The 24482-nt window shown below is 40.8% G+C and overlaps 1 protein-coding gene across 4 annotated transcripts in view; it reads left to right on the forward strand.

The window, feature by feature from the left end:
• The window catches only part of LOC136871573 (uncharacterized), a 171808-nt gene that overhangs the window by 23777 nt on the left and 123549 nt on the right, over positions 1 to 24482 (forward strand). Inside the window, exon 1 of one of the 4 annotated variants that reach the window (XM_068227146.1) lies at positions 19969 to 20307. The exons of the other annotated variants lie outside the window; for them this stretch is intronic. The gene's annotated coding sequence lies outside the window, so the exon portion shown is untranslated. Of the gene's footprint in view, positions 1 to 19968; positions 20308 to 24482 lie in introns of those variants that run through there. 4 annotated transcript variants of the gene reach the window in all.

Raw genomic sequence — 24482 nt, forward strand, 5'->3', positions numbered from 1 at the left:
TAATGTTTAACGTTTAAGAGCTAATTCTGCAAGGCAAGCGCACTTTGAGCTTTACGTCACCATTGATGTCATTATTATATCCACAGAACCTCCAGTTTTACATGGAAATTTAACCACAAGGACATGGATTTTCATGTCAAATTACCCGTTTGCATTGTTCGGGATTCGAACTGTGGCTTCATTCGTGAGAAGCCAATGATTATATTATTACGCTTAGACCTGTGCATATGTCGTCATGAGACCTGTCTGTGCGACGTAAAAGAAATTTTAAAAACCTGTGTAATGGTGTAATTATTGCAAATTTTCACAGCTAACACTAAACTCGGAAGCACGGACTTCGGTAACAGATACTCTATTCCCCGCAAGAGTCGGCAGCTCATGTGACTGTCCGCACAGTTGAGACCTATGAATGAGCTACGTGCAGAAGCTGCTTCTCTGGTTCTAATACGTCCGCTTCTCCTTGTCAAATTCAGTGTTTAATTATCTGATTGATTGTTGGTGCTCACAAGCGAGCTTGTACTGTTAATATTGTGATCATAGCACGGAGACTAGTTTTACGTGAAATCCGAGCCAAATGGACGTGGCTCCTATTTCAGCCGCTTTGGTCAGAGGTCCGTCTTCAAATTCTTACGATTCGCATAGGCTACTTGATTTTGTTTGTATTCACAATCCTACAAACAGTAGGGATCTTAAAACATCCTCTAGCACTGAGTATAATCAGGAATCCGTAACTTTAAAAAAAATCACTCTAAGGTTTATTTTTCTCAGGGTCTTATGAGTCTTCCAAGTGCAGAACTACAGTAGGCCTAGATACCAGCCCACATTCTAATTGGCGTTTCATCAACGCACGCCAACTTTTCACGCTTGCTGGTTGAAGAGCTGTGTTTTGACTCTCTTTTCTGCTACTCTTTATTATTTTCATATCCCAGAGAAAGTGAAGGCTTATTACCTTGTCCAGATTACAGGCACTTTTCTCATAACTTTCGCGGCTTCTGGTTGGATAACTCAACTTGTAGGTCAGCCTGCGAGATATTGCCTGAGTTCACAGAGACAACTCTTTACTTTCCTTCACTGATGTCCTACCCGAGGGAAAGTTCGGACCCTCAAGGGCAGCCACATAGCTCCAGGACTCCTCTCTTTCATCGTTCCCGCATCCGGCTCCACGTCTGAGAGGTTAACGTTGGGGCCTTGGGTTCGATTTCCGGCTGGGTCGAGAGAGTTGATTCCCATGTTTGTCCTGCAACTAACACCACGCACAATCTGTATATATAAAATAAGAGTTTTGTCTGTACAATGCTCAGAATTGGAAAGGAATGGTATTTCTGTATCGGTCATGTCCACAGTAACGAGGAAATGCACTTTTTACTTTTCCGTAATGTCTGTCTGTCTGTCTGTCTGTCTGTCTGTCTGTCTGTCTGTCTGTCTGTCTGTCTGTCTGTCTGTCTGTCTGTCTGTCTGTACACGCATCACATGAAAACGGCAGAAGAGAATTTAATGAAAATCGCTATGCAAAGTCGGGAAATGAGCCACTACAATCTAGGCTATAAATCATTTAGGAGAAGGCCTAAAATTTAATTCTCAAATATTTATATTATTAGTGGTCCATCGATAAATACTACATAACTGAAGTTATCGGATCTTATACATTGTTACCGCACCGGTTATGAACATTAATTTGTATTTTTGTTGCTAAGTCCAATTCAACGCCGAGCCACGAGAAAATGGGCTAACAGAATTTTATGAAAACCCTTATACCTATAGAGTCGGGGAGTAAGAAACTACAGTCCAAGCTATAAACAATTTTTATTCACCCTGGATGAAATAGTAGGTTAGGGGAAGGCGCATAATATTTAATTTTTAAATACCTATGTTATCGGTCCTGTACTACATAACAAAAGTTATAGAGAATATAATTTCTTATCATTTCAGCTTTATTCACTTTTACCGTACCGACTGTGATAAGAGTGGTATTTCAGAGTCGGAAGAAAACTAAATGTGAAGGAAGGCCTACAATATCGAAAGCGCATAAGATTTATCAGCAATAACATTACATTGACCATTGTTTGTTGTGATGTCGTTTGTCTGCCACTCAGCTCCGATAGATGGGATTACTGCTGCGTACCGAGTATAACAGCTGGGGAGTGAGAAAACTTTCGTCTTTCTGGTTCATACATTTTCTGATACTGCTGGTACGTAACACACTGCTTCGTCATAGTATTCCAGCTATTCGATTCCTCCTCTGACGCGCACTTAGTGCTGGTAGTACGACCTGGTCTATTCTAAATTATAGTAACACAATTCACTAATAAACTCAATATTCAACCCTGAAAAGAGCCGTTTCTTAAGAAGGGCTTCTTCCTCTTCACTTTTCTTAAACTTACATTAATTTTATTCCAATTAGCAGCGAATCCTCCGCCAGTGTAGTGAATTGAGATTTCACGACTCATCAGGTACTCCTAGGAAACAGATTAGTAAAAGGGCATAGGTTTTGCCCTCGGACTCTCCACTATTCGACACCCCATCGCCGCCGAAAAAGGACGTAGTGTTCACGCGGGTTGGTTGTCCAGCTCTGGAACTTTGGGCTCTTAGATCGGCAGCATAAAGGATGTGTATGCGAGGATCTTCAAAAGGCAGAAGTATTCAGTCAGCAGTTAGTAAAGATTGTCGGTTACAAGGATAATGTCCAGATAGAGGAGGTGACTAATACTAAAGAAGTATTCAAATTTAAATATGATAGCAATGATATTTACAATAAGATACAAAAGTTGAAAACTAGAATATACTAAAGACAATGGGTTGGGATATAGTACCATATCTGAAGTACTTATTTGATTATTGTTTGGTTGAAGGAGCTATAGAAAATGAATGGAGAGTTGCTATAGTAGCCCCTGTATATAAAGTAAAGGGTGATTGACATAAAGCTGAAAATTACAGGCCAATAAGTTTGACATGCGTTGCATGTAAGCTTTGGGAAGACATTCTTTCTGATTACATTAAACATGTTTACGTAATTAATAACTGGTTCGATAGAAGCCAATTCGGTTTTAGGAAAGGTTATTCCACTGAACCTCAACTTGTAGGATTCCAGCAAGATATAGCAGATATTTTGGATTCTGACGGTCAAATGGACTGTATCGCGATTGACCTCTCTAAAGCATTTGATAGAGTGGTTAATGCGAGACTCCTGGCAAAAATGACTGCAGTTGGACTAGACAAAAGAGTGACTGAATGTGTTGCTATATTTCTAGAAAATAGATCTCAGAGAATTAGAGTAGGCGAAGCTTTATCTGACCCTGTAATAATTAAGAGGGGAATTCCTCAAGGCAGTATTATTGGACCTTTGTTTTCTTATATATATATAAATGATTTGAGTAAAGGAGTGGAATCAGACTAAGGCTTTTTGCGGATGATGTTATTCTCTATAGAGTGATAAATAAGTTACAATATTGTGAGCAACTGCAACGTGACCTCGATAATGTTGTGAGATGGACAGTAGGCAATGGTATGATGATAAACGGGGTTAAAAGTCAGGTTGTGAGTTTCACAAATAGGAAAAGTCCTCTCAGTTTTAATTACTGCGTTGATGGGGTGAAAGTTCCTTTTGGGGATCATTGTAAGTATCTAGGTGTTAATATAAGGGAAGATCTTCATTGGGGTAATCACATAAATGGGACTGTAAATAAAGGATACAGATCTCCGCACATGGTTATGAGGGTGTTTAGGGGTTGTATTAAGGATGTAAAGGAGAGGGCTTATAAGTCTCTAGTAAGACCCCAACTAGAGTATGGTTCCAGTGTATGGGACCCTCACCAGGATTACTTGATTCAGGAACTAGAAAAAATCCAAAGAAAAGCAGCTCGATTTGTTCTGGGTGATTTCCGACAAAAGAGTAGCGTTACAAAAATGTTGCAAAGTTTGGGCTGGGAAGAATTGTGAGAAAAAAGAAGAGCTACTCGACTAAATGGTATGTTCCGAGCTGTCAGCGGAGAGATGGCGTGGAATGACATTAGTAGACGACTAAGTTTGAGTGGCGTCCCTAAAAGTAGGAAAGATATGATTTTTTTTTGTCATTTGTTTTACGTCGCACCGACACAGATAAGTCTTATGGTGACGATGGGATAGAAAAGGCCTAGAAATGGGAAGGAAGCGGTCGTGGCCTTAAATAAGGTATAGCCCCAGCATTTGCCTGGTGTGAAAATGGGAAACCACGGAAAACCATCTTCAGGGCTGCCGACATTGGGTTCGAACCTACTATCTCCCGATTACTGGATACTAGCCGCACTTAAGCGACCGCAGCTATCGAGCTCAGTTACAATATGAAGATAAAGTTGGAATACAAGAGGACAAATTGGGGCAAATATTCATTTATAGGAAGGGGAGTTAGGCATTTGAATAACTTACCAAGGGAGATGTTCAATAAATTTCCAGTGTCATTGAAATTATTTAAGAAAAGGCTAGGAAAACAACAGATAGGGAATCTGCCGCCGGGGCGACTGCCGTAAATGGAGATCAGTAGTGATTGACAACAACTGTTCGTTAAAAGTAATAAAATGTATGGTTTATCGTTTCATCGAGTATTTCATATGAAAGCATTGCTTTTAATCGTGCCATTCCTACTGACGTCATTGTAATGACCTATGTTCGTTTCAGTTGGGAAAACCACTAAGACAGTCTTTCTGAGGATGTCAAAGGGAGGTCGAGAGCGAGTGTCTGCGATTATAATAAAAACTCCCCAACCTGATGTGACTGATGGTAGACAAGTGGGCCTACCATTACAATTAAAATTCCCTAACCCAGTCTTCATATGAGAAGAGACGTTTGGTGGCTTCTCCGTCGCATTTGTAGGGTAATATTAAGAGCTATGCAATTGAATACAATCCTGTTCACAACGTGTACACTACCTAACCTAGAATTCTGTATACAATGTAGAATTCCATAGCGAAGCACGGGTACATCAGCTAGTATTATTATAGAATAATACAGTTTCCCGTGCACGGCAGATGCCTCCGTTATTTGCAGTGGACATTTTGTTGGAGGAAAGCCAAGTCATATTGAAAATCATCCATCATAGATACCATCTGTGTTTCATGAGAGCTATAAGAAGAAACCGAAAAGAGAATGTGATATATCCCGGTTTTAAGAGCGACTAAACGAATGAAATGCTCAAATATACATACGTCTTCTAATCAGGAAACTCATGAATTTGTTGTTAAAAATGAGTGTGTGAAAAACTACACAAGTCAGTGCAAGCAGCATTTGAGATTGAAGTGGGAATGATGTAGGCACACAGTACAACTCAAGCACAGTACCTCCAAGTATTTCGGAGAAGGTGGATGAAAGTTGTGGTCCCAACACCCCCCTGCAGAGGATTTCATGGATTGTTGTTGTTTGAGTCATCAGTCCATAGACTGGTTTGATGCAGCCCTCCATGCCACCCTATCCTGTGCTAACCTTTTCATTTCTACGTAACTATTGCATCCTACATCTGCTCTAATCTGTTTGTCATATTCATACCTTGGTCTACCCCTACCGTTCTTGCCACCTACACTTCCTTCAAAAACCAACTGAACAAGTCCTGGGTGTCTTAAGATGTGTCCTATCATTCTATCTCTTCTTCTCGTCAAATTTAGCCAAATCGATCTCCTCTCACCAATTCGATTCAGTATCTCTTCATTCGTGATTCGATCTATCCATCTCACCTTCAGCATTCTTCTATAACACCACATTTCAAAAGCTTCTATTCTCTTTCTTTCTGAGCTAGTTATCGTCCATGTTTCACTTCCATACAATGCCACGCTCCACACAAAAGTCTTCAAAAACATCTTTCTAATTCCGATATCAATATTTGAAGTGAGCAAATTTCTTTTCTTAAGAAAGCTCTTCCTTGCTTGTGCTAGTCTGCATTTTATGTCCTCCTTACTTCTGCCATCGTTGGTTATTTTACTACCCAAGTAACAATATTCATCTACTTCCTTTAAGACTTCGTTTCCTAATCTAATATTTCCTATATCACCTGCCTTCGTTCGACTGCACTCCATTACTTTTGTTTTGGACTTATTTATTTTCATCTTGTACTCCTTACCTAAGACTTCATCCATACCATTCAGCAACTTCTCGAGATCTTCTGCAGTCTCAGATAAAATAACAATATCATCGGCAAATCTCAAGGTTTTGATTTCCTCTCCTTGGACTGTGATTCCATTTCCAAATTTCTCTTTGATTTCCTTTACTGCCTGTTCTATGTAAACACTGAAAAGGAGAGGGGACAAACTGCAGCCTTGCCTCACTCCTTTCTGGATTGCTGCTTCTTTTTCAAAGCCCTCGATTCTTATCACTGCAGACTGATTTTTATACAGGTTGTAGATAATTCTTCGTTCTCGGTATCTGATCCCTATCATCTTCAGAATCATAAATAGCCTGGTCCAATCAACATTATCGAATGCCTTTTCTAGATCTACGAATGCCATGTACGTGGGCTTGTCCTTCTTGATTCGATCCTCTAAGATCAGACGTAAAGTCAGGATTGCTTCACGTGTTCCTACATTTCTTCTGAAGCCAAATTGATCTTCCCCCAACTCAGCTTCAACTTGTTTTTCCATTCTTCTGTAAATAATACGTGTTAAAATTTTGCAGGCATGAGATACTAAACTAATAGTGCGGTAGTTTTCACACCTGTCAGCACCGGCTTTCTTGGGAATAGGTATAACAACATTCTGCCGAAAATCGGATGGGACTTCTCCTGTCTCATACATCTTGCACACTAAATGAAATAACCTTACCATGCTGGTTTCTCCTAAGGCAGTCAGTAATTCAGAGGGAATATCATCAATTCCAGGTGCCTTGTTCCTATTTAGGTCACTCACAGCTCTGTCAAACTCTGACCTCAAAATTGGGTCTCCCATTTCATCAGCATCAACAGCCTCTTCATGTTCCAGAACGAAATTATCTACATCGTTACCTTGATACAACTGTTGGATATGCTCCTGCCATCTTTCTGCTTTGTCTTCTTTCCCTAGAAGTGGCTTTCCATCTGAGCTCTTAATATTCATGCACCTAGATTTCCTTTCTCCAAAGGTTTCCTTGATTTTCCTGTATGCAGCATCTACCTTTCCCAGGACCATACAGCCTTCGACATCCTTGCACTTCTCCTTCAGCCATTCTTCCTTAGCTACCTTGCACTTTCTATCCACTTGATTCTTTAATCGCCTGTATTCTTTTCTGCCCACTTCATTTCTAGCATTCTTGTATTTTCGTCGTTCATCAATCAGGTCTAGTATCTCCTGAGTTATCCACTGATTCTTAGTTGATCTTTTCTTCCTTCCTAACATTTCTTCAGCAGCCCTACTGACTTTATTTTTCATGACTCTCCACTCTTCCTCTACTGTGTTTCTTTCAGCCTTTTCATTTAGTCCTTGTGCAACATGTTCCTTGAAACGATCCATCACACTCTTTTCTTTCAACTTGTCTAGATCCCATCTTTTTGCATTCTTTCCTTTCTTCAATTTCTTCAACTTCAGATGGCATTTCATGACCAACAAGTTGTGGTCAGAGTCCACGTCTGCTCCTGGGAAAGTTTTGCAATCCAACACCTGGTTTCTGAATCTCTGCCTAATCATAATGAAGTCTATTTGATACCTTCCAGTGTCTCCAGGTCTCGTCCACGTATACAGCCGTCGTTTGTGGTGTTTGAACCAAGTATTGGCGAGGACTAAATTATGGTCAGTGCAGAATTCAACCAGCCGACTTCCTCTTTCGTTCCTTTGTCCCAATCCAAATTCTCCTACTGTGCTACCTTCTCTTCCTTGGCCTACCACTGCGTTCCAGTCTCCCATCACAATTAGATTCTCGTCACCTTTGACATATTGTATTAAATCTTCTATCTCCTCATATATTCTTTCAATTTCTTCATCATCCGCTGAACTAGTAGGCATATAGACCTGCACTATTGTGGTGGGCATTGGTTTGGAGTCTATCTTGGCGACAATAATTCTTTCACTATGCTGGTCGTAGTAGCTTATCCGCTGCCCTATTTTCTTATTCATTATTAAACCAACTCCTGCATTACCCCTGTTTGATTTCGTGTTGATAATTCGGTAGTCGCCTGACCAAAAATCCTGTTCTTCCTGCCAACGTACTTCACTTATACCAACTACATCTAACTTTAGCCTATCCATCTCCCTTTTCAGATTCTCTAACCTACCACAACGATTCAAACTCCTAACATTCCACGCTCCGACTCGCAGAATGTCAGTATCCATGTTCCTGATGATCGCCCCCTCTCGTGTAGTCCCCACCCGGAGATCCGAATGGGGGACTAGTTTACCTCCGGAATATTTTACCCGGGAGGAAGCCATCATCAGTACATCTTTCATACAGAGAGAGCTGCATGTCCTCGGGAGGTGGTTACGGCTGTAGTTTCCCGTTGCTTTCAGCCGTGTAGCAGTATCAGCACAGCTAAGCCATGTTGAGTATTATTACAAGGCCGTATCAGTCAATCATCTAGACTGTCCCCCTTGCAACAACCGAAAGGCTGCTACCCCCCTTTCGATGAACCATTCGTTAGTCTGGTCTCTCAACAGATACCCATCCGATATGGTTGCACCTGCGGCTCGGCTATCTGCATCATTGGGACACGCAAGCCTCCCCACCGCGGCAAGGTCACATGGTTCGCAGAACATAAAAAGTGAGGCACAGTTGAAGGATTTAACAAGTGTTTCATTTGTAGTTTTTTACTTTCTTTATTTGTTTCTAAAGTGTCTATAAATATAAGTAATAACGATGTTTGTTTACTCTTTTTAATGATAATGAAATTGGACCTTTGCTTCCTTGGTAGTCATATTTGGTGTACATCGGACTACTGCTACGCGAATATTTTTTACTGCTCTCGGAGTAGTCAAGAAATTTACTTCTAATTTTATTTTCTGGCCTAGCAAACTATCTGTGCAAAATACTTTGCCTCGCGCTTTTAAAATATTTTATCCTGACGCACGAGTTATAATAGATTGCACAGAAATGAAATCAGAAACGCCAGCAAGAATAGATGAGAGATGTTACATGTATTCTTCGTACAAGTCATGTTATACAATTAAATCTTTACTAGCTGTGGCCCCAAACGAAACTATTGTTTTCGTTTCCCCTTGTTATGGTGATGGTTCATGTTTGTGGGTTACTGTAGTCACGTCCTAGTTCGTGAACCATGGGCAACGGCTGAGTGGCCTAGTAAGTGGTCCTGAGAGTCGGGGTACCAGTTGCTATGGAATGGGAGTGGGCATCTCGGACATATTCTGCGTCATGGCTCTCCTTGTGCTCAGGCGGCTAGGACTATACAATTCACCGGTGGTCCATAACCCGTTAGAGGAGAGATCCTCACTTGGACTATGTGCAAGTAGGGTAGCATCCTGCTGCATGAATTTACCGAGCTCAGAACAGTTTAAGCAAGCCTCGGACCTATGGGAGTATCGGAGTCCCACTCCCATTTGACAGGCGAGGGACTCCTTGGAAACAACTTGGCGAACGAAATGGAATTCGATGGGGAGCTATCAATATTAATGGGGCTTATGGAAGAAAGAAGGCAGAACTGGCTGAGTCAGCAAAGAGGATGGATCTGGATGTGCTAGGAGTAAGTGATATTCGGGTAAGGGGAGATAACGAGGAAGAGATAGGAGATTATAAAGTGTACTTGACGGGTGTTAGAAAGGGAAGGGCAGAGTCTGGGGTAGGGCTCTTCATCAGGAATACCATTGCACGCAACATAGTTTCCGTTAGGCACGTAAATGAGCGAATGATGTGGGTAGATTTGTCAGTGGGAGGAATTAGGACAAGAATTGTGTCCGTGTATTCACCATGTGAGGGTGCAGATGAGGATGAAGTTGACAAGTTTTATGAAGCATTGAGTGACATCGTGGTCAAGGTCAACAGCAAGGATAGAATAGTGCTAATGGGCAATTTCAATGCGAGAGTTGGGAATAGAACTGAAGGATACGAAAGGGTGATTGGTAAATGTGGGGAAGATATGGAAGCTAATGGGAATGGGAAGCGTTTGCTGGACTTCTGTGCTAGTATGGGTTTAGGTGTTACGAATACATTCTTCAAGCATAAGGCTATTCACCGCTACACATGGGAGGCTAGGGGTACCAGATCCATAATAGACTATATCTTAACAGACTTTGAATTCAGGAAATCTTTTAGGAATGTACGAGTTTTTCGGGGATTTTTCGATGATACAGACCACTATCTGATCTGTAGTGAACTAAGTATCTCTAGGCCTAGGATAGAGAAAGTGAAATCTGTCTGCAAACGAATAAGGGTAGAAAATCTCCAGGACGAGGAAATTAGACAGAAGTACATGGATATGATTAGCGAGAAGTCCGACTCGTTGGCTGAACGGTCAGCGTACTGGCCTTCGGTTCAGAGGGTCCCGGGTTCGATTCCCGGCCGTGTCGAGGATTTTAACCTTAATTGGTTGATTCCAATGGCACGGGGGCTGGGTGTGTGTGCTGTCTTCATCATCATTTCATCCTAATCACGACGCGCAGGTCACCTACGGGTGTCAAATAGAAAGACCTGCACCTGGCGAGCCGAACCCGTCCTGGGATATCCCGGCACTAAAAGCCATACGACATTTCATTTCATTAGTGAGAAGTTTCGAACAGTAGACAGTAAGCAGGTTCAGGATATAGAAAGTGAATGGGTGGCATACAGGGATGCTGTAGTAGAGACAGCAAGGGAATGCCTAGGAACAACTGTGTGTAAAGATGGGAAAAGGCGAACATCTTGGTGGAATGATGAAGTGAGAGCAGCCTGTAAACGTACAAAGAAGGCTTATCAGAAATGGCTCCAAACAAGGGCCGAGGCAGACAGGGATTGGTACGTAGATGAAAGAAACAGAGCGAAACAAATAGTTGTTGAATCCAAAAAGAAGTCATGGGAAGATTTTGGTAATAACCTGGAAAGGCTAGGTCAAGCAGCAGGGAAACCTTTCTGGACAGTAATAAAGAATCTTAGGAAGGGAGGGAAAAAGGAAATGAACAGTGTTTTGAGTAATTCAGGTGAACTCATAATAGATTCCAGGGAATCACTGGAGAGGTGGAGGGAATATTTTGAACATCTTCTCAATGTAAAAGGAAATCATCATGGTGGTGTTGCAAACAGCCAAGCTCATGGGGAGGAGGAAAATGATGTTGGTAAAAATTATGCTTGAGAAAGTGGAAAGGATAGTAAATAAACTCCATTGTCATAAGGCAGCAGGAATAGATGAAATTAGACCTGAAATGGTGAAGTATAGTGGGAAGGCAGGGATGAAATGGCTTCATAGAGTAGTAAAATTAGCATGGAGTGTTGGTAAGGTACCTTCAGATTGGACAAAAGCAGTAATTGCACCTATCTATAAGCAAGGGAACAGGAAGGATTGCAATAACTATCGAGGTATCTCATTGATTAGTATACCAGGCAAAGTATTCACTGGCATCTTGGAAGGGAGGGTGCGATCAGTCGTTGAGAGGAAGTTGGATGAAAACCAGTGTGGTTTCAGACCACAGAGAGGCTGTCAGGATCAGATTTTCAGTATGCGCCAGGTAATTGAAAAATGCTACGAGAGGAATAGACAGTTGTGTTTTTCGTAGATCTAGAGAAAGCATATGACAGGGTACCGAGGGAAAAGATGTTCGCTATACTGGGGGACTATGGAATTAAAGGTAGATTATTAAAATCAATCAAAGGCATTTATGTTGACAATTGGGCTTCAGTGAGAATTGATGGTAGGATGAGTTCTTGGTTCAGGATACTTACAGGAGTTAGACAAGGCTGTAATATTTCACCTTTGCTGTTTGTAGTTTACATGGATCATATGCTAAAAGGTATAAAATGGCAGGGAGGGATTCAGTTAGGTGGAAATGTAGTAAGCAGTTTGGCCTATGCTGACGACTTGGTCTTAATGGCAGACTGTGCCGAAAGCCTGCAGTCTAATATCTTGGAACTTGAAAATAGGTGCAATGAGTATGGTATGAAAATTAGCCTCTCGAAGACTAAATTGATGTCAGTAGGTAAGAAATTCAACAGAATTGAATGTCAGCTTGGTGATACTAAGCTAGAACAGGTCGATAATTTCAAGTATTTAGGTTGTGTGTTTTCCCAGGATGGTAACATAGTAAGTGAGATTGAATCAAGGTGTAGTAAAGCTAATGCAGTGAGCTCGCAGTTGCGATCAGCAGTATTCTGTAAGAAGGAAGTCAGCTCCCAGACGAAACTATCTTTACATCGGTCTGTTTTCAGACCAACTTTGCTTTACGGGAGCGAAAGCTGGGTGGACTCAGGATATCTTATTCATAAGTTAGAAGTAACAGACATGAAAGTAGCAAGAATGATTGCTGGTACAAACAGGTGGGAACAATGGCAGGAGGGAACTCGGAATGAGGAGATGAAGGTTAATTTAGGAATGAACTCGATGGATGAAGCTGCACGCATAAACCGGCTTCGGTGGTGGGGTCATGTGAGGCGAATGGAGGAGGATAGGTTACCTAGGAGAATAATGGACTCTGTTATGGAGGGTAAGAGAAGTAGAGGGAGACCAAGACGACGATGGTTAGACTCTGTTTCTAACAATTTAAAGATAAGAGGTATAGAACTAAATGAGGCCACAACACTAGTTGCAAATCGAGGATTGTGGCGACGTTTAGTAAATTCTCAGAGGCTTGCAGACTGAACGCTGAAAGGCATAAGAGTCTATAATGATAATGTATGTATGTATGTATGTATGTATGTATGTATGTATGTATGTATGTATGTATGTATGTATGTATGTATGTATGTATGTTGTTATGGTGGAAGAACTAGTGATACTTTTATTGTTAACAATTCAGGCTTCCTAAATATTTTGAGTGAAGGGGACGTTATATTAGCCGACAAAGGATTCCCAGGTTTTAAAACACAGTCAGTTCATTCTTTACTTGTTATGCCGCCTTTTCTTCACAATGGGAGATTTACAGAAGGTGAAGTGTTACAAGCTCAGAATGTAGCAAGTGTTCGAATTCATGTTGAAAGATGCATACAGAGGGTGAAATTTTTCAAAATCCTGAAAAATATTCCGTATATCAGCGACATTGTTTTCGTAGCTTCTGTGGTAGCAAATTTCTTGCCACCAATAATAAAGAACATAACCCACTGGTATAAATCTATCTTGACGTGTTATCTACTTATTCCAACTGAATTCCTGTTTATTCGCTTACCGGATGCTGCCTGTCGATAGCTTGTCAAAAGCACAGTCAATTTCACCGGAAATCTCACTCGCGAAATTTGAGTTTTCACAGATTCATAGATATGAGGTAATTACAATATTGTTATTAATTCCGCCCTGTGACAACTATATCAGGTTTAAATGTATTTTTATATGTACAGCATTACAACTTCCATAGTATTACTTCATATTTATCTTGACGACGAGATGCAACGATATTTTTTGCCGTAACTATGAAGCAAGTTTTCCAGCGGAACGCACTCTCACCGTATTAACTCTCGGAACTCCGCCAGAGCGCTCTGTTACTCGCGCCAAGCACGCTCCCTATATACGATGAGTAACGCACACTGATCTCTATACTAGTGATGAGCGATACCGTGATTTGTGAGTCACAGCGTGATTTGATATCGTGATTTTCTGATATCAGTGATTTTTAGTCGTGACGTGATCACAATCACCGCATCGTCCGTGCTGCTTGTTATTTGTAGCTTGTGATCAAGAGAATGCCTTGTTATTGTGACTAGGCTATCTCTGTGTAAACATTTATAAGAAAATCAGCCACCTAAGGTTTTGCATTTAATAAACAGCCTACATTTTGGTTGCATTACAGACACGGTCGTTGCCAATTTACTTCTAGGCGTACAAACATAATAATTTTATTATTTACCTTCTTTTTTTTGTAGACATGCCGAAGTTCAACCAATATGTCAAGGAAAAAATAGGATCAATATTGGCAACAGTCGTGTTTTATACTGTAACCGATTATTTGGTATGTGCTAGGAAATGAAATTCTACACATTTATCTGGCACAAGTGAAAAATATAATGATGAATGACTATTCTCAGCCACCTAATGTAAGTTTAACGATACCAGTGCACCTTTCCCTAGATAATAGTACCGGCAGTAATTTAGAAAAATGTAAGGTATGGAAAGGCGTTGACCCAGCTGTGTGAGGGCAATTGGGAAGCTACAATGAGCAGCGGTCTCAGAGGCACGGCAATACACTTGAGGGATGTGACGTGCTGACCACACAGCTATCTAATATCTGCAAGCCTAAAGCTGCGCAGCAGCTGTAAATGAAAGCCAAGACCTTTCGAGGCCTGGAGTGTTCTTGTTCTTAATTAACTTTAAAGTAATAGTGGTTTAAATGAAATAATTCGAAATTACAAAATTTATTCATTAGCTATTCCTTATCTTAGTCTGTAATTTTCATCACATTATTGTGTTTTAGATTTCACAAGAGCATGCTGATAGTACGAGTCACAAAGCAAAATCAACCATGAAAAGTAACATTGGACAGACTCTGCTCACACAAAGTATACCTCCCACAATCCACAGTAGTTTCTATGCTCATATGTTTAGAGCCCTATAGTTGCTGAAAATATCCCCTGGAATTCTGTGCATAGTCATGTTTTCAGAGATTTGTTTACAGAAATACACCAACAACACATACTTTCAACATCTACATTAAAGAAAAACTACTTAGATATAGGAGGTAATTTTGCTAGTCACAGAGGATATTTGGGAGTCCTTACATAGGGTTGTATGTGGACAAAACCAGCAACTCTGTGGGCAGGTACATTGCTAATCTTATAGTAGGAAAACTGGAACCCAATTGACATTTACTGCTCTCCTTTGTTCTAAGCAGCTTCAGAAAATAGAGCAAAACATTGTGTACATCATCAACAAGGGGTTCCAGTTGTTGTATCCTGGGAGTGTTGATGATTATAAAGACCTTCTCCTTGTCTCCAATGCTGCTTCCTACATGATTGCTACTCTACCTCTCGTTAAAACTTTCTACCCTTCTTTAATGTTCATGTTACTTGCATGGCCCATGCCTTGCACAGACTCACAGAAATAGTTAGGGCCAAGTTGCCTGCAGTAAATAATCTGATTTCAACAATGAAGAGAGTGTTCTGTAAGCTTCCATCAAGAATAGCCATCTTCTGAGAGAAATTCCCCTCTATTCTTTTCCACCACAGCCAATCATCAGCCGTTGTGGTTCCTCAATGGAAGCTGCCCTGTATTATATGGAACATCTGTTATAGACAATATGCCTTTAACAGACAACTCTGCATGTGTGTCGTATGGGCAAAGATCTGCTAAAGGATTATTCCAGTGTTCAGAGAGACATTGCATATATTCAGGCAAATTTTTCATTTCTTCCAGTCAATCATTACAAAAATAAAAATAAAAGTAGAGTCTCAAACAGATATATTTTGTAATTGAGGAAGCTGAGAATATTATACAAAGTACTTGGGGTAAAGTAAGGGATAAAATAAAAGACGGGTGGGCTAGTGTATTGCAGTAGAATCTAGGTAATTCAGTGCAGGAAAGGGTACATTAGGTAATGGATGGGGAAATGTAGACCTACCTAGTGAAATTGAACTGAAAAATGTAGGTAAATTTTGCTATGCCCCTCCAACATCTGTAGGTGTAGAGCACATTTTTTCTGCTTTTAAAATTGTTTTAACAGACAAAAGACGCAGCCTGACTGTGGAAAATTAGGAGAAGATAATTGTTATGTACTGTAAAGCAAACTATGACTGAAAAGAGCAGTAGGAATGTTCCTCACAAATAAATACGCATACCAGTACTCCGCATTTAATTTAATTTTAGTACAGTACTGATGAAAATTTTTTGTTTCCTAATCCATAGCTGTTTGTAATAAACACCTGTTTAATTATGCCTTCATTTTGCAACTATTCCTATTTAGAAAGGGTAGCCACATTACTGTACTTAACGTAAAAAAAAGTATATCACATTACAGTGTAGGTCTATATTGTCATATTTTAAAGTCTATTTTCTGCCTATTTTTAAAGCATATTTGAAGTGCCTATATTCTCTTTTAAAAACCTATAAAAGGCCATTTTAAGTGCCTAAAACATTTTTTTAGAGTCTAAAATCCCAGGTCTGTATCATCAGATACATGCCAATTGTTGACTACTGCTTTCTGGCAAAGCAAGTGAGAGGTGCTTGCATTCCAAATATTTATTCAGATTTGAAGTACTTCTTTTTAAGACAATTTCTGTTTGCACATATTACATAATGTGAAGTTTTTATCCACTTCTTTAAAGGACTGCTACAGGTCACTGTTCTTCCTTTTTCTAGAAAACGCCATTTCAGTCAACTTGCCTCCTAATACTGAGCTCCAGTGACAATATGCCCCGGGCATTCCAAAATACAGGAGAAATACGTGTTTGTTACTATTCTAGGAGAGTACAGTATACCACGATTTTTTTGAACGCGCGCTTAAAAATAATACCACACTGCGAGTCAACTGACAATTTCCTAAAACTGATATTGCAAGCGATGCCGAGGATTATAAGTGTTTCAGTTGTTAATATATTCGGGAGGAATGTGCTCAATTCCTACAAATACATTATATACTGAACAATATGTTGACGTCCTTAAAAAATGAAATCAACAAATGTCCATACTGTTGGTGATCATGGCGATGCTGCTTCCTTGAACGCATCGCTTCGCGTGGATACCGTTGCGGCAGCACATGTCGTGATATCACGACTGATCACAACATCGATCACAGTCACAGTTTAGGTAGCAACATTCTAGTTCGGTATATGGAGTTAAGAGGGCGTACGGTGATCACTTGAAGTGAAATCTTGAAATCACGGCTGATCACAGTGATACCGTAGAAAGTAACAGTCGTTACTCGTGATTTATTGATATCAGTGAAAAAAACACAGTTCGTGAAATATCGCCCATCACTACTCTATACATGGATGGCTGGTGGCTTGGGTAGCAGTAAGCCGAATAGAAGATGACTGGCGTAGTAAGATGGCATCGAGCGCACGGTGCAGAAGACCCATTGAAGAGTCGAGGAACGCGCTTGCTTTGTTTATGCTTAGTTCAGTGACGCCAACCCCTTTGATTGTAGTTCCACGGGTGTTCTGTGCTGTGTTATTTCAAAAGAAATAGTAGTGTATTTTATGAATTTAGGTTTGTTGCCTTGTAGTATGCTTGTAAATTCGTTCGTTCGTAATCTGTTTATCCTCCAGGGTTGTTTTTTTTCCCTCGGACTCAGCGAGGGATCCCACCTCTACCGCAGCAAGGGCAGTGTCCTGGAGATTCAGACTTTCAGTCGGGGATACAACTGGGGAGTATGGCCAGTACCTCGCACAGGCGGCTTCACCTGCTATGCTGAACAGGGGCTTTGTTGGGGGATGTGAAGTTTGGAAGGGATAGAGACAAGGAAGAAGGAAGGAAGCGGCCTTGGCCTTAAGTTAGGTTCCATCCCGTCATTTGCCTGGAGGAGAAGTGGGAATCCACGGAAAACCACTTCCACGATGGCTGAGGAGGGAATCGAACCCCCCTCTACTCAGTTGACCTCCCGAGGCTGAATGGACCCCGTTCCAGCCCTCATGCCACTTTTCAAATTTCGTGGCAGAGCTGTGAATCGAACCCGGGCCTCTGGGGGTGGCAGCTAATCACACTAACCACTACACCACAGAGGCGGACACTGCTTGTAAATTACAACATTAAATTTAAATGTGCATGTATTTATGTGAAATCCGAATGAAGAAACATCCTACCGGGTATTAACATACCGCAGTGTTCATCTTATGGATGTACAAACAGAAACGATCAGCAGAAGGAGAAATAATTTCATCGGTGAGTTTTATACTGTACATAATAATCTCTCTAGGGTAGTATTTTGAGTTTTAGGTTTATTGTATCTTATTTCACATATTCTGGGAGCAAAATGGCAATTTTTCTAGGTTTCCTTTCTCGAAACCCGAACATCTAAGATCATGAATTAGGAGTATCAGGCGGGAGATTCGGGAGCCTTCTAAAACAGCTGTTCTCTGCTCCCATCACTGTGAGGAAGACTGTTTAGATAAAAATGGACAAACTGCACGCCTTAGAAATGATGTATAGCCAACTGTTTTCAATTTTACTGAACATTAACTGCAAGTAAAGATTTACTTATATTTTTATTTATTTGTCATAATTAAACTGACGGTTTTGATGAAATAATTGACGTGACCTTATAACAATCTTAGAAAATGAAGTCTGGATGAATTCTAGACCTTATTTACATCAGTAATAATTATGGGTTTCAGACACTGGAGTGGTGGGAGAAGGCAAAGTGTGGTGGGTGTTTTAGGCTATCCCATTATAGTAGTCGTGGTATTTGGGGCTCATTTAACGTGTATTACATATTTCTGATGATGACCATTAATATTGCTTTGGTAGCTGAATTTAATTAAAGAGGTCTGTAATAGTAAATTAAGCTGGTTTTATGAATGTGTACATTTGCTTCAATTATATTTTAATTTGATAAACTGCGCGTAATTTCATAGAAACAGGAAACAGGACTTCATTATCAAGCACCGATTATGGTATGTCGAATCTAGGCCTGTATAGTGAGCTACGTTTATAGGTGCATCATTTTAAGAATGCATAATTTCGTGACATACATGTATACAATTTACAGCAATGTTTCCAGAAACTGATTTTCCCTCGTATTGTGTTACCGATCGCTAATTGTATGTATTCAGCACCTAAGTTAATATTAGTCGGCCGTTATTATACACTCATTTTTATTGCTATCCCGGAGATTTACTGACCTAGGAACGACGTGTCAGTGATCCCCATGTCCTTATGCTTTGAGTGAATATGTCCCTATATTTTTAATTATTCCAACGCGCCATTAATTGAGATTTAAAATTGACTATATTACCATTGCTTCCCCATAAGGAGAGCTCTAGGATGGGTACGCTAACATGGCGAACCGCGCGCTCAACTTGGCGTACTTTCTCCTGCAGCGGAGAGCTGCCATCAGCGATCCATGTATAGAGATCAGTGGTAACGCATTGTTGTTACCAGTGGCGATCTGGCGGACCGAAGCCTAGCAAACCTATCCCCCCGGTCCCCGCTCCAACGGCAAGCCGCAAGGGGCGAGTAGAGGGGAGAGGGAAGAGAGTCTGGGCTGCTCTCAGAAATATGAGCGACGTTTTTTCTCACTGCTCTCAAGTTTGGTATTTGGAACAATGTGTCAGATGCTCACATTATAATGTGCTTTAGATTCCCATCATTCTCAATTGAGGTTTGGGCTTCACCGATAGTCCTGGTAGCCCTCAGTATATGCCACTGCTTGTATGATTTATGTAATTTGAAAGGGCGTAAGGATCGACTCCACATCGGAAATATGATAAATTTAGAATCGAGATTTCCATTTCTAGAGGGGCAATTATCCGTTGGGTTAACCCAGGATGCATCAGAACTGAGACTCGGGGCAAGGTCGGAGGGACAGAGAGTTGACGACTGTACTCCTTACTGCTTTCTACCCAGTGAGTTGGGGTTGGCATTCGGCATTGTTTTCCGTGGTTTCCCATTTTCATACCAGACAAATGTTGGGGCTGTACTGTAATTAAGGCCACGACGGCTTCCTTGCAACTAACTCTTTGCCCTTTCGTATTCCATCGTTGGTGTGACGTCAAACCTAGTTCTTCTAGTCCTCTGTTGCCTGCAGTCGCTTAAATACTTGGCATGAATTAGAACTGCCGATAAAAACAGTCGCTGACATTGCACTGTCGTATTCCATTGACCCCAGGCTTGTTACATAAGCCGGGTGTGAATCAACAGCGCGCATACCAGGCTGGTGAGCCATGGTTATTAATGAAGCTCGCAAACACCTGAGTCAGCTCACCATTTTGATTGTCCAACACTTCGTTTCTTCCCGTAGTTGCGAAACTCGGCGTGACTAACCTCCTCGCAACAACTGAATTCTCCTTTGCATTACAGACTTTCTGGTTCATTTCGTATTCGCTCAGTTTTCGATTGATCCAGTAGGACGGCGTTCATCCGACCACTTTGCACTTCACGTTCCGGAAAGTCCCAAAAGTGACGGGTCTCGTTTGTGGTCCTAGTCCCATCTTTCTTGACTTAGTATACCAAGGAACTGTTGTTTTTGGTTTCGAGTTAAAATTATTAAAAATACGTTTTGTCCATCGAGAGTCGTCCATGCGTCGTAGGTGACCGTAGAAGCGAGCCCTGCCTGTACCTGGGATTGGCCTCTGTAACAGTACAAGAAATATCGTACTGTGGTCATAGTAAGTATCTTCATATTTTGTATTAAATATGCATGTTGTCTGTTTTGCCACTGCCACGAGTTTTAAGCTTTTAGAACCTCAAAATGTCCATTTAATTAAAACCTATGCGGGTTTTTCGTAAGAAGTAAAATGCAAGTTGTTAAATACCATAGGGGATCTTTTTTTTTCACAGATCGTGTCCTGTTGTAGAAAGTTTCAGACCGGAAAATTTAGAGGAAAAGGTGTTTGGGTATTGGAATGGCAAGTATAATTGCATGGTTTAGTAAAACAATGTGGTTGCAAAATACATGTTCGAATATTTAACGTTCATGTACGATTATGATACTTCTTTCGAACATATTATTAATTCAACTTGTTTCCATATATATCTTGTAGCATATTTTTTTACCACTGATATACTCAGCCCACTAGTTGGTGATGATTAGCGCTCGGATGTTTAAGACCTAAAAATAGCCCAAATAAGCAAGCAAATATGACCTCCAAAGTGACGAAATATGACGTAAATGACAAAATATGATCCGAAAATGATTAATCAAAATATGGGCATTTTAAAATAAATTATAAATCGGAACGGTATGATACTCTGATACATATTTAACTTAAATTCTTTATTCTTACTTTAATATTAGTTCTGAATAAACATGTGCAGCAATTATTCAGTCTATTATCCTTAATTCACTTATCAAACTTTTGTGAACTAAGTTCGCTAAGTTTATCAGATCACACAACATTGGCATTGGTGGTTTGAAATACGAGAAAACTACAAATCAAACTATTTAAAAATATATTTTGGAACGTTCAAGCCCAGATTTCATTAACATTATTCAAATGCGTTAAAGTTTAAATTGAGCACCAAGAAACGAATTAAGCAGATGTCTTTCAATACATTATGGTAGGGCGTCAGAGCCTATGGTGCACACTCACATACCTTTTTCATTCTTCTCCGCGGGTGGAAATGAAGTTTATGACAAGATTCATCTTCTAAGCATCAGGCGCGAAAGACCTCCGATTATCACTTAACACATTCTTGTAAGAGGAGAAGGTCCTTTCTACATCACAAGACGTTATTGGTGCATATTTAAATAATGTTAAATTACTGCTGTCGAGTATGCACTCATCTTGAAGTGTACTGATGCCTTCTCCTCTAAGAACATCATTTATCTTGCACACACGGTGAAAACCATCATTTCGATTAAGCACATTTTGAAGTTTCCGTTTTACACTGTCACTAACTATTCCATGTGATTGTTGTACTGAAAGTTCAGCACTTCTCACAATGTCAATACTTGCATGAATTTCTAAGCCAGCAGATTCTAAACGAGTAATTGCACTCGATATCATTCCAAAGTTCGACTTAATATATTCCAAACTATCTGACAAACTGTTGGAAAACAATTCCTGGGCAATCTTGAGGCATCATCTTTGTTTTTGATAGTGGAGTTAATACGCGGCAGCATCGAGCCACGCCCCCCGGCCGTGGAGAGAGTCGAAAGTCGCAACCCGCAGTGATGCTTTCAAAAAACATTCACGTTAGATATAAATTTATCGACTTCAGGAAAATGTCCACGAATTTCTTCTGCCACCCTATGCAGAGCAAGTGACGCGAATCATTCTTGGATAAAACAGCTTGAGGCCTTCAGCAGCTTTCACCATGTACGGAGAAGCATCGGTTCCCGCTCAATTTCATACTTCCACAACATTTTTAGTGCATTATCAAAAAAGAATTGCAATCGTTGATGATTTGCTCTCTCTAAAACTTCCGCGGTTAGTAGAAAAATATCCCCAGGGCGATCAGCACGGATTGCTTTACGTCGCTCCGACTCGGATAGGTCTTATGGCGACGATGGGATAGGAAAGGCCTGGGAGTTGGAAGGAAGCGGCCGTGGCCTTAATTAAGGTACAGCCCCAGCATTTGCCTGGTGTGAAAATGGAAAACCATGGAAAACCATCTTCAGGGCTGCCGACAGTGGGATTCGAACCCACTATCTCCCGGATGCAAGCTCACAGGCGCGTGTTCCAATAATTATATTCCCTACATATCTATCTGCAGTGTCCGTCGTCTCATCAATAGATATCCAAATCTTATTGTCTGCTACACTGCGTCGTATTCGATTTAGAGTATCTTCATAGCAACGAGATAAATAGTTTTTTTTTTTTTTCCGCAGTGTTGATTCTGTAGGAACACCGGGCGAGTTGGCCGTGCGCGTAGAGGCGCGCGGCTGTGAGCTTGCATCCGGGAGATAGTAGGTTCGAATCCCACTATCGGCAGCCCTGAAAATGGTTTTCCGGGGTTTCCCATTTTCACACCAGGCAAATGCTGGGGCTGTACCTTAATTAAGGCCACGGCCGCTTCCTTCCAACTCCTAGGCCTTTCCTATCCCATCGTCGCCATAAGACCTATCTGTGTCGGTGCGACGTAAAGCCCCTATAAAAAAAAAAAAGATTCTGTAGGAACAGATTTTTTAGTGTATCTCTCCAGGAATTCTTGAAATGGGGATTGATACCTTGTTTAGAGGAATGTTTTCAGACATCATCATCTCACAAAGTTCTTTTGAAAAATCCGAACATCTGTCCATCGCTGAAGATGTAACAGCCTCTTCTTATCGACATAGTGACGTTTGACGTTACGATATTGTTGCACATTCAAACGTTTTTCAGCCACGACTTTCACTTCACACAACTTGCAAAATAGAACTAAACCGTCTGTACAGAAATATTCCTCTAACTTAACACTAGTAAACTTTTCCTCAGGCATACTGGAATGTGTGCTGGGTTACGATTTACTGTAAACTAACGCTTGTGTAAGTGAAAGGAGGTTGAGGTTCTAATATCTGAACAAAGACAGGTGAGCGATTACCAGAAGCAATTAGCTCACTGCTGGGACGGGGTTTTCTACCTGGGAGACCGGGTTGCCGAGTACAGTGGGTTGGTATCACCAAGTTCGTGATTTCGCACACCTAGAGCTGTCGACAAACCGTCAAAATATGACGTTTCTACTAAAATAGCTCAAAATATGACCTTATGGCAAAAAATAGCCAAAATATGCATTTATATGACAAATTAAAATCACTTAATTGTGACGATAATCACTTGATTTGCACCGAAATCCAATCAGACAAGAAAAGAGAGACAAAGAAAAAATATGAGTTTTCCTAAACATCCAAGCCCTAGTAAATTCACTGGTAAACTAATTAATTTAGTGTAATGTTGACATTAATATACTATCAATTGCAGAACAGTGAGAGCTATGAATTCATTATTAATGAATTAAAACAGCTTCTACCCACAGTATGCTTTATTACTCTTGTTACCATTTATCGTAATGCTAATTAGAATACAGTGCGTGATTACAGTTGTTGTAATTTGAATAGGTAAAACACATTTAGGTCCGTACAATTCTTTATGTCCGCCTCTGTGGTGTAGTGGTTAGTGTGATTAGCTGCCACCCCCTGAGGCCTGGGTTCGATTCCCGGCTCTGCCACGAAATTTGAAAAGTGGTACGAGGGCTGGAACGGGGTCCACTCAGCCTCGGGAGGTCAACTGAGTAGAGGTGGGTTCGATTCCCACCTCAGCCATCCTGGAAGTGGTTTTCTGTGGTTTCCCTCTTCTCTTCTAGGCAAATGCCTGACGGCTGAGGCGTTAGCTTACCATACGCGCGAACTCCACTTCCGGCCGAGTGACACAGACCTCGCGTCCGCCAGCTCAGACAATGTTAATTCCGTCGGGCTCGTAGTGTCGTCCAATGGTGGTCGTGGTTGTACTTAGCGGGTGTGGCCACAAGCACGTGACTCTTATTTTCCCTATCCATAGGCCAGCAATCTAACAACGCTCACCTTCGTGACGATACCACACGGCTTTAGCGTCCGTAATTATTATTATTTGTCTAGCCGGCCTGATTGGCTCAAATGGTTGAGCCCAACTTGGTAGGTTCATCCGGTGGTATTTAAAAGAACTCCTGCGGGTTAAATTCCGGCACTTCGGCGTCTCCGAAAACCGTGAAAGTAGTAAGTGGGTCGTAAAGCAATTATTATTATTATTATTATTATTATTATTATTATTATTATTATTATTATTATTTGTGTATTGGAGTGTAACAATAATGGTCAAAGTGGTTTAAGTGCTTCTATTAGCCCCGTGTCGTGTGTAGTCTGCCCCTACTACTCTTTAAATTCATC

The sequence above is a fragment of the Anabrus simplex genome, chromosome 4 (genome assembly GCF_040414725.1).
Source record: "Anabrus simplex isolate iqAnaSimp1 chromosome 4, ASM4041472v1, whole genome shotgun sequence".
Classification (NCBI taxonomy): domain Eukaryota; kingdom Metazoa; phylum Arthropoda; class Insecta; order Orthoptera; family Tettigoniidae; genus Anabrus; species Anabrus simplex.